This window comes from Humulus lupulus, chromosome 6, assembly GCF_963169125.1.
Source record: "Humulus lupulus chromosome 6, drHumLupu1.1, whole genome shotgun sequence".
Taxonomy (NCBI): Eukaryota; Viridiplantae; Streptophyta; class Magnoliopsida; order Rosales; family Cannabaceae; genus Humulus; species Humulus lupulus.
Genome location: NC_084798.1, coordinates 148,253,755 through 148,265,524, shown reverse-complemented (window position 1 = coordinate 148,265,524; position 11,770 = coordinate 148,253,755).

Genomic DNA, 11,770 nt, shown 5'->3' with positions numbered 1-11,770 from the left:
TTGCAGGATGCTCTAAATAACTAATATGTACACGATCATAAAAAAGAAATTCACCGAAAATACTTCATGAGCCAAAAACACTAGTGGTGCACCAGTGTGCCCCTTTTTGGGGGGTGCACCAGAGAATTGCCATATAATATTAATATGCTTGTTATTTATTAAGTACAGAATACTATTTTAGGTAAGTTTATGTATAAATCTTAGGAAAATTCTCGGGTGCACCCCTTGGTGTTTTTGGCTCGGGAAGTATTTTCGGTGATTTTTTTTTATGACCATGCACATTGTAGTTATTTAGATCTTCCTGCAAATTTTCAGAAAATTCCGAATAATTTATAGTACCGAAAATAAGGATCAAACATGTTACCATCCACGAGTATAAAAAAATTAGTCACATATGCAACAACCTATTTTGAACCTAGTTTTCAGCACTGTAAATTATTCGGAATTTTCTAAAAATTTGCAGGATGCTCTAAATAATTACAATGTACACGATCATAAAAAATATTTGCCAAAAATACTTCGTGAGTCAAAAACACCAGGGGTGCACCGATGTGCCCTTTTTTGGGGTTGCACCGGAGAATTCCCCTAAATCTTATTTTCTGTTTGAAATAATAAAAAATAAATAAAAACAGAACAAGCAAGAAAGGAGAAATGGATACTCCAACATCATGATTCATAAGACAAGTATATTGTTAAATTTTCCTCTTCATATACCACTACAAAAATTATGGTTAGTACGGACAATGTCTCTTGTAGCGTACCATTTTTTTATTATTTTATTTATTTGATTGTATTATTTTAATTGTTGTTTGTTAAGTGTTAGAATTTTTATTTTAATTAATTGAATTGTTAGGCAGTAATTATGTGAATATAATTTTTAATTGTTTTATTTTGTAAAATTTGTTTGTGAGTCATGATTGTGTGCAAGAAGGTGGATACTTAGTAGATGTAGACTTGAGCACTTTTGTGTGGGCATGTGAATGGTATGCATGGTGAGCATGCATTAGTTATCCACGCATATTATTTTTTTCCCTACTTTTTTATTATTTAAAGGAAAGGAAATTATAATGAGGGAAGACTATAGGTCCCAGGGTGGCTCTATCAGCATCATATCGAGATAAGAGCTGATACAAGGGTATAACTGTAATTTTGGGTCAAGTTTGTAATTATATGATAATTGAGGATGAATAATTAATTTAGAATTAAATATTAATTTTCGAAAATATATTTATTAATTTAAATATGTAAATTTTGAATTTCATATATATGAATAAATTAATTAATTTTTGAAATTAATTATTTTATTTGAGTGGGAGAAAATAAAATTGTTAAGTCAAAAATAGTTTTTGATTTATTTAATTTTAAAAGATGATGATGATGATGATAATGATGATCATCAAATTGAATTTTGAATTTAAAATTTAAATTTTGAAATATGGTTGTCATATTTTCCTTAAAAAGATTAACACCTTATTTTGTAGGAGATTGATTTTAATTAAATAATTAAATAAAAGAAAAATACAAAATCCCTAACAAGGGAATAACAGTATACGCCTGACACAGTCCAAGAACTGTGTCATGCGTGTACCACATATACAGATATTGTATCTGTATAGTTTTATTTTATTTATTTAATTAATTAATAGTTTGAAAATAGTTTTTTCAAATTTGGTAAGTTAGATATTTACCTAAATCAAATCCTATCATCATTATGATATTATTATTTGTGAACACCGCAAATTGGACATGATCGTGAAAGACTCAGGCCTCACGCTTACCTCGCTGAAGGTCCTATGGACCCGCGCCTCAGTGCCCAGGCCCGCGCCTCCATCTCGCGAGGCCATCTCCCAGGTTGTGTCTAACTGTCGCGCCTAGGTGCCCAAGCCTACGCCTCCATCTCGTGAGGCTATCTCGTGAAGCCATCTCCCAGGATATGCCTAAGTGTCGTGCCTAGGTGCCCAGGCCTGTGCCTCCATCTCTCGAGGCCATCTCGCGAGGTCGTCTCACAAGCCATGCCTAAGTGTCGTGGCTAGGTGCCCAGGCCTGTGCCTCCATCTCGCGAGGTCGTCTCACATGCCATGCCTAAATACCGCGCCTAGGTGCCCAGACCCGCGGCCCCATCTCGCAAGGCCATCTCGCGAGGTCGTCTCGCAGGCTGTGCCTAAGTGTCGTGCCTAGGTACCTAGGCCCACGCTTCCATCTCTCGAGGCTGTCTCGTAGGCCATGCCTAAGTGCCGCGCCTAGGTGCCCAGGCCCGCGCCTCCATCTCGCAAGGCCGTCTCGCAGGCCATGCCTAAGTGCCCAGGCCCACGCCCCCATCTCGCGAGGTTTTCTTGTAGGCCACGCCTCTATGATATAAGTATATACCTTGCTGAAGGAGCCCTCCTCAATTTTCTAAGGAAGGTGTCACCAGCGGGGCGCAACTCCCACATGCTTATCTCACTCAAGGCTACAAATTCTCTTATATTTAGCAAAGTAAAAAGGGGCTTGAAACAAAGGTGTATCTTGAATATACGAGAGCAAGCATTAGGTACAAGGTACACGTACGGGAACAGGTTGTACAACCATGAGGAGCACAGAGGCATAACCCTGACATCCATCTCTGGCAAGTAGTGGAAGTACGAGGAGTGGTGACATGGCCTGCATGTCTCTGACCATATATCAGAGCTGATACCACAACCACCTATACCACTACGTTTGGTGCTACCTCTCTGACGCTCGTACCAAATAAGTAGTGGAGGCGTCCCCACAGGCCCTAACCATGTACCAACGCCGACACCATGACCTTTTTCACCACTACTACCTGTGCCCCCACACTGACAATGTACTTGTGTACACTCTGGTCCCCTAGGACCACAATGTATCAGGGGCCATTAGAGCCCACTATAAAAGGGACCTCACTTCATCATTGAGATAGGGTTGAAAAATTCTTGTAAAACCAGATTGGTCTAAGGGAAATATACGAGTTTTCTTTCTAATTTATATTTCCTATTTACCATTTTCCTTCAAGTTTCTATATGTTCATTTGTGTTCATTAAATATTGATTTAAGTTTATGAGTTTACCATCCATATTTCGTTGACGAGTTCTTACTGTCAACAGTTTGGCAACGTCTATGGGAAGGATAAGTGCCAAGCCACTGTTCTTCCATCGATTCCGGTAGCAAAGATGCTGAGACGCTCTAAGTGGTTGAGAGAACCACGGGAGGTTGAGGTACACCTCGATGGAGATCAACTGCAGGCCTCCATGAAGAATCCTCCGCCACCTAAAAATGTGCATGCATCAAAGGAGCCAGGGGTTCCAAAAGGTGAAAGGGAGGCCTCGTCCCCGGCCGTCCCGCCTGATGAGCATCGTTCGAGGTCAGCGACTGTCCCCGCAAGAGACGCCGGCGAGTTCCTGCTCCCGAAGCTGCCACAGGTGCTAAACTCCGGCTGGAAAGATCCGAGCCCACCGAAGCGCAGGTTCGACAAGAATCCTCAAGTCCATTATGTGAGCTTGAGTTCTAGGTCCTGATTTTATGAAGAGGAGATACGCGAGCTGCACTGGAAGAACCAAAGGCTAGAAACCACCTTAGAGAACATGCAAGAGGTGTTGAATGGCCTCTTACAAGGAAAATCGAATATATCTCTTCCTAGGTGAAAAGAGAAAGGACAAGAGGGGGTAGAAACCACGGTCCCAGTGGACGATGGGAGGACTCGACTCTCCACAAGTAATACCCCCCCGAACAAAGCAACGCGAACATCTCGGACCACCAAAGTAGCCCAAGATGCCAGAGCAGAAGAACAACATTGACCCTCGTAACGAAGTCAAGGTCACTTCAAGGAAAACACCATCAGACTTACTGGAATAACTCAACAAGAAAAGGGCGGGTAAAAGGACTACACCTCCTATGGCGCACCGGGAAGACAAAGGAAAGGGAAACGCTAACCCATCCACGCTGAGAGACTCCTTGGACAAGAGGAGACAAGACCTAGACGCAGAAATGAGGAGCCTCCAGAGCAAGATAATCACCGCATCTGGACGACAAGTCGTCGATGACGAGTTCGACAATGAGTCACCCTTCACTAAGGAAATCCAAGCCATCTGGCTCCCAGCTAACTTCAAGGAGCCTCATATGACCCCATATGATGGATATACGGATCCAAAGTACCATTTGGACGCATTTAACGATCTGATGAAATTAAGGGGAGTTAGTAGCGGGGCCAGATGCCATTTCTTTGCTATCACATTAAAAGGACCTGCGTACAAATGGTTCATAAAACTCCGGCCAGGGTCCATCAGGTCTTGGAAATAATTTTCTGATGAATTTCTTTAGCAACATCACGCTGTGCGTGATTACACAATGCCAGGCACCAGTCTCACTAACGTAAAATAGGGAGAAAATGAGAGTCTAAAGAGATACATCCACAGGTTTAATATGGAGGCAGCCAAAGTAGGGAGCTAAAAATGGCCATCACGACCGGAGTACGCCCGGGAAGTAAGTTATGGGATAACATGCTTAAGAGAGAGATCACAGATTTGGACGATTTCTACAAGCGGGCACATAAATATATTTGTGTAGAGGATGGTCACGAGAGCCTTAAGGCTGGAAAAGATCGGTCCCCACCAAAACCCTCAATTTGAGAAAGCCAAAGCGATGCAAAGAAGAAGAGGGTCTATGAAGGGACAAGAGATGATCGGTCTCAGAAGCCCCAGAGTACTGATGAGCGCAAGCAGGGCTCCTATACCTTTTATACTGACCTCACCAACGCTAGGGAACATATCTTCGTCACGAATGAAAACCAGGTCCCTTTCAGAAGGCCCCCGCCAATGAAAAAAGACCGATATAAAAGAGACCCCAGTAAATATTGCCAGTATCATAAAGATATCGGCCACACCATCGCAAAATGCACCCATTTGAAAATAGAAATCAAAGAGCTTATACGCAGGGGACATTTGGGAAGACACATCCGCAAAGAGAACCAAAGACCAGAAGAAGGAGCATCCTCGGCACGAGCACGAGAGGTAGCCCCAGAGGTACAAGGAGAAGTCAGAACCATCTTCAGAGGGCCAGGATTTGGAGGCGAATCAAGGAAGGGGCAAGAAAAATATGCCAGGGAGGCCAGACAAAGTCCACCACCATGCATCTTAAGTTTGGAGCAACGCCCCCCGAAGAGTTTTAAGGGTGAGAATGGCTCGATAACCTTCACCGAAGAAGACGCATGGGGTGTACATTTCCCCCATATTGACCCATTAGTGTTGACTGTCCAGCTTGCAAACATGAGGGTGCATCGGGTCTTGGTGGATAATGGAAGCTCTGTGGACATCCTATATCGCCCAGCTTTGGAGAAAATGGGACTAAACATCCGGCACTTAAAGCCTTGCAATACCTCCCTGTATGGATTTACAAGAGATTCAATACAGCCCCTAGGGGCAATTGAGTTAGCCCTCACCATGGGAGAACAACCCAGACAAACCACCATAATGGCAAGCTTTGTCGTGGTAGATTGAACCTTAGCCTTCAATGCGGTATTAGGGAGAACCTCCCTAAGAGAATTGAATGCAATAACTTCTGTGTACCACTTAGCTATGAAATTCCCAACTCCTGGAGGAATAGCAAGCATGAAAGGAGAGCAGAAGGAAGTGAGGGAATGTTGTAACACATCCCTCCGCATGGCCATAAAGCCATCAGTGCCTATGGCAATGGTTGTGCCTGAAGGCGCAAGCCCGCACGAGTTGGACCTGCGAGTCGCGGAAGAACCCAGAGCTGAGCCAATAGAGGAGTTGGAGGAAGTCACGGTCATGAATGAGTCGTTGAGGAAGTTGAAGATAGGAAGAAACCTTCCGAGTATCGTGAAGGAGAAGCTGGTAGAATTTCTGGAAGCCAACCTCGACGTATTCGCTTGGAGTCACGAGGACATGGTAGGAATAGACCCATCGATCATGTGTCATCCCTTAAACATCGACCCAAAAGCAAGGCCTGTGAGGCAAAAAAGGAGAGCACTAGACCCATAAAGATACACAACCTTAAAAGAAGAGGTTGACAAGTTGAAGGCAAATGGGTTTATCCGAGAAGCATTCTACCCAATATGGGTGTCAAACCAAGTTTTAGTCCCAAAGCCCAATGGAAAGTGGAGGACTTGTGTGGACTTTACTAACCTCAATAAAGCCTGCCCTAAGGACAACTTTTTGCTTCCTAAAATAGACCAGTGAGTAGACGCCACGGCGGGGCACTAGCTACTTAGCTTCATGGATGCATATTCCGGGTACAACCAAATAACCATGAACTCGGCTAATGAAGAGCACACTTCATTTATAACATACAAGGGGCTTTATTGCTACAAAGTGATACCTTTTGGTTTAAAGAACGCAGGTGCTACTTATCAAAGGCTGGTGAACAGAATGTTTGCGAATCAAATGAGGAGTAATATGGAAGTATACGTGGACGATATGTTGGTAAAGACAAAGAAGGCAGAAGATCTCACAAACGACCTCAGTGAGATGTTCGACACCCTCCATATATTCAGAATGAAGCTAAACCCGCTTAAGTGCACCTTCGGAGTTTCATCGGGGAAGTTCCTGGGTTTTATGGTGAATTCTCGAGGTATCGAGTCCAACCCTGACAAAATCAAGGCATTGCTGGAAATGAGCCCACCACGAAGCAAGAAAGAGGTGCATTACTTAACAGGGAGAGTAGCAGCCCTCAATAGGTTCATCTCCAAATCCACTGACAAATGCCTCCCTTTCTTCAACATCCTAAAAGGGAGAAAAAAGTTTTCTTGGGATGAAGATTGCCATGAAGCCTTCACTAAACCAAAGGAACACCTTGGAAAACCACCCTTTTTGGCCAAGCCAGAAAAAGGGGAAAAATTGTACTTGTATTTAGCTGTATTAGAGCATGCTATAAGTGCCGCCTTGGTCAAAGGAGAAAAGAAGCATCAACAACCCGTGTACTATGTAAGCAAGCGGTTGGCAGATGTAGAAACCCGGTACCCAGAAATAGAAAAGTTAGCATATGCCTTGATAGTTGCTTCACGAAAGCTGAGGCTCAATTTTCACGCTCATGCTATCGAAGTGCTCACCAACACCCCTTTGCATCAAGTCTTGCACAAACCAAAAACTTCGGGAAGGTTGTTAAAGTGGTCGATTGAATTAAGTCAATTTGACATCACTTACACACCAAGAACCTCAATCAACGGGCAGGTACTCGCAGATTTTATAGTCGAGTTTGCACACCGACCCCATGAGGAGGAAGAAGTAGAAGATAATGAACCGGTGGGTGAAGGGGAAAAGCAACCTGAAGTATGGAGCCACCATGTAGACGGGGCATCTAATGAAGGAGGAGTCGGCGCTGGCATAGTGATGACGGGACCTGAGAGGCACAAGATGTATTGCGCCTTAAGATTCGGATTCGAAGCTTCCAACAACGAAGCAAAATACGAGGCACTGTTAGTTGGCCTGCGGCTAGCTAAAGAGTTAATGGTAACCCATTTGCATGTATTTAGTGACTAACAGCTGGTAGTGTTTTAGGTGAAGTGTGAATATCAAGCTAGAAGCCCAAAAATGGCTACATATCTCGCCAAACTGAAGGGGTATTTGGATCAGTTCAAAGAATACACCATAGAACAGATCCCAAGGGAGCAAAACACAAACGCCGATGCTCTCGCGAAACTCGGCTCTACTCGAGGCGAAGACAAACTTGAGTCCATCCCTGTCGAATACATCTCCAAGCCGAGCATAGCAGAAGAAAAGATCCACATGGTCAATAGCCCTGAGGAGTCATGGTTTACAACCAATATTGAGGTACTTAAATGACGCGACCTTGCCTTTGGACAAAAAAGATGCCCGTAACCTAACTTACAAAGCCTCCCAATACACCCTAGTAGATGGAGTTTTATATAAGAGAGGCTTCGCTACGCCACTCCTATGGTGTGTAGATAAGGGAGAGGCTTTAAAAATTCTTCAAGAGATACATGAAGGCGAATGTGGAAATCATGCTGGGGGATAGGCCATCCGCCAGGGGTATTATTGGCCTACCATGGAGAAGGAGGCGAGCGATTTTGCAAAAAGGTGTGACAAGTGCCAAAGGCATGCAAATTACCCCAGACAATCACCAAATGAGCTGGTGAGCATGACCAGTTCGTGGCCCTTCGCTGTGTGGGGGATTGACTTGATTGGAGCGTTGCCAGCAGAGAGAGGATGAGCAAAATACGCGGTTGTAGCAGTCGATAACTTTACTAAATGGGTGGAAGCAAAGCCCCTAGTCAACATAATGGCTAAGCAAATCACCACCTTCGTGAATAAATTTATCGTCTGCATATTTGGAGTACCCTACAAGATCATCTCCGACAATGGGACGCAATTTGAAGGAGGAGTATTCGAAGAATATTGCAGGGAAAAGGGAATCAAGAGAAGTTTCTCCGCTGTAGTACACCCACAAGCCAATGGACAAGTGGAGGCCATCAACAAGATCCTAAAAAGGAACCTGAAAACAATGTTAGAAAAGTTGAAAGGGGCTTGGGTCGAAGAGCTTCCTAATGTGCTTTGGGCCTACAGGACCACACCTCGTTCCACCACAGGAGAGACACCTTTCACCTTAGCCTATGGCTGCGAAGCTGTCCTTCTAATAGAAATGAAGATCAACTCCATCCACATACAAGCATATGATGACCAGGCTAACATCGCAGCATTAGCCGAAAATTTGGACCTATTGGAACTAGGAGAGAAATGGCTCAACTAAGGCTGGCAACATATCAGCAACGAGCCACAAGATACTATCATTCAAGGGTGCGAGAGAAGGCGTTCAGGGTTGGAGACCTCGTTTTAAGGAAAATCCTGCCCAACACTTGAGACCCGAGCACGAGTGTGTTAGGGGCAAACTGGGAAGGGCCCTACCAAGTTGCCCAGGTTGTGCCCCCTAACACCTACAAGCTTGCACGTTTGGATGATACCATGGTACCTAGAGCATGGAACGCAAAACATCTAAAGAAATATTATTAGTAAGACCTCCATGTTGAGGCAAGAATGTCATTGTTCTGTCTAATGTGCAAGCTAAATGTAATAGCTATAAGTTCAACTTGGACTCCTTAATAGGTAGTAAGAACGAAGTCACATTAAGTTACCATATACTTCACCTGTTTCCAATGAATATGTTGTGACATTAAATGAATATACAGTAAAGATTCTTGTTTAAGCAAAATGATTATCAAAATGTGTGAATGGAATTATCAAAGTTCTTTCCGAAATAAATCTCGTCAACCACTTGGGGGCAGAGTATATAACAAGAAAAGAGGGTCCTAAACGAGAACCTTATATCCTAAAAAAGACCCCTTATAAATAAAGAAGAAGACCTGGCAAGACATCAATTGAGTTCACGAGGATTAGCTACCCTTATGAACATCAAGGAGGTCAAAAGGTCCTACAAGAAAAGCCTCCTAATAAAGGCAGGTGCTTCCACGAGAGGATTTCCTCAGGAAGAGAACCCACCAATAAGCCTAGAGCGGCCACCAAGTTGTCCAACCAAAAAGGGTCTTAAAAGAGCACCCACCAATAAGCCCAGAGCAGTCACCAAGCTGTCTAACCAAAAAGGGTCCTAAAAGAGACCCTTGCAAAAATAGTACTATGAATAATGATGAACAGGACACTTCTCGCGAGAAATAATAAGCGTGCGCAAAAGTATATAAAAGGATAACTAGAACCCGAAGGGCCAACATATCCTTATAGATACAATCAAGAGGCACCAAAGAGAGACCTATTGAACCCCTTCGTATGGGCTCCAAAGGACCTCAGGCATGATAAATAAAAAAAGTATATATATATATATATAAAAAAGAACCTATCGAACCCCATTTTGCAGGCTCAAAATGACCTCAAACATAGAGGAACAAAAGCAAATAATCGCATATATATACAAAAAAAAGGGTAAAAAAGGAGTCGCAATAATGTAACAAGACTTATAAAAGTTCCAACAAAAAAATAAATAAATAATAAGCTCAAGTGAGCATACAACCAAATCAAATTAAATGATAAGATCGCAAAAGCAGAATCTCAGGGCCTCCTGCCGCGGGCATTCCACTCAGCCACCCGGCAATGGCTTACTCACCAAAAGAGGAGAAATTGAAGTTTGGATTTTGCCTCCACATTCCATAGAGGGCGCACTCTATGGATTTGTACTCGATTTCAGCCATATTCGCCTCTAGGAGAGTGACCCTCTCCTGCAACGTTGCGACCTTGGCTTCTGCTCCACCAAGATCGACCTCTAGGCGAGCAACCTTTGCCTGCCGCATCACGGCCTTGGCATTTGCCCTCTTTTTCTTTTTTGATGATGAAGAGGCCTTCGCCAGGGCCTTCTCAAGCTTAAGATTGGTGTCAGTAAGTTCCCTCTCGAGCCCCTGAACCTTGACCGTTAGACGGTCCCTTTCGGCATTCGACGAGGAGAGGTCCTGTGCCGAGTCGGCAAAGCGTTGGGCCATCGTATAAGTCTGCACATGAAAAATAATAATAATGATAATAAAAAAAAGGTAAGGCTAATGTAAAATGTATGAACTCACCCAAGTGGTGGAGCGCATAAGAGTCTCCCCAAGCTCTAACATGGAAAAATTCTTGAGATTTCTCCAATCAGTCTCATCAAGACCCTCGACAACCCGAGTATACCGTTTCCCATAAGAGGTCACCATACGACCCACCCAAGGTGCCCCCTCCGAGTAAGGGGCACCTAGCTGGGTAGGGACAGATGACCCACTCACCAAGGAGGAGGGGCCTCAGGAATATCGAGAAAATGAGCCCCCGACGAACCAGGATTGAGGGAAGCATGATGGAGAGCATCATAGTCCTCAGAAAAGGGACAGACGAAGCCCCTCGGCATGGACTATTGATCGTGGGGGTGAGAGGCCATGTCATGGTCCATAGGGGCCAAAGGAGGGCATCCCCTGGGATACAGAGATGACCGATGAGGTCGCCTGTGTTCTGGGGAAACCTCCTCGGGCACCCACTCTGCATTTCCTCCATCAGAGTGATGCTACACTAGATGCGCCTTCTTCCTTCGCTTGGAAATGTGCCACAACGCATCAGGATCCGAAACTGCAAACAAGTTGAAGCGGTTCAGGTTTGCCACAGTGAAGAGGTCACCAAACTCCTCTGCACAATTAACACAATTGCAAATGTAAGCATAAGCTCCGAAATAACCAATTCAAAGAAAAAGGACAAAAAGCTTGAAGCACTTACTTAGGGACGAGTGAAAGCGTTCGCGTATGTAGAGCGGACCTTTTACGAAGAAAAAGTCCTGCTTCCAGGACCCCGGGTTTGAAACAGAACCCTCTATGAGGGAAACCTGGGAGTTGGCCTTCTGTAAGAAATAAAAGCCTTTGGATTTTGGGATTGGCATGAGGTTATACATAAAGTGCACCTCTCGGGGCGTAGGAGCGCACTGGTTGAGCTTAACGAATGCCATGTATAGGCAACTTAGGGTCAGCCAGTTGTTAGGCGCCAGTTGGAGTGGGGCAAGGACAAAGTGATTAAGTATTGCGACAAAAAATGGTTGCAGAGGAATGGTTCCACCCACTTTCAGGATATGCTCGCTCATGGCCAAGCACCCCTGAGGGGGATTATCGGCCCGGCAGGTATTGGAAGGAAAAAACAAATGGTATTCCCTGCCGATGCGATATTTCGTAGATAGCTCCAACAACCGGTTCTCTGACACATTGGACACAATGGAGGACGCTAGTAAAGGACCATAATCTTGCACCTTAGAAGCCCCCTATCGTCGTACTCTCTTTTCCATATCTGCAAAACCA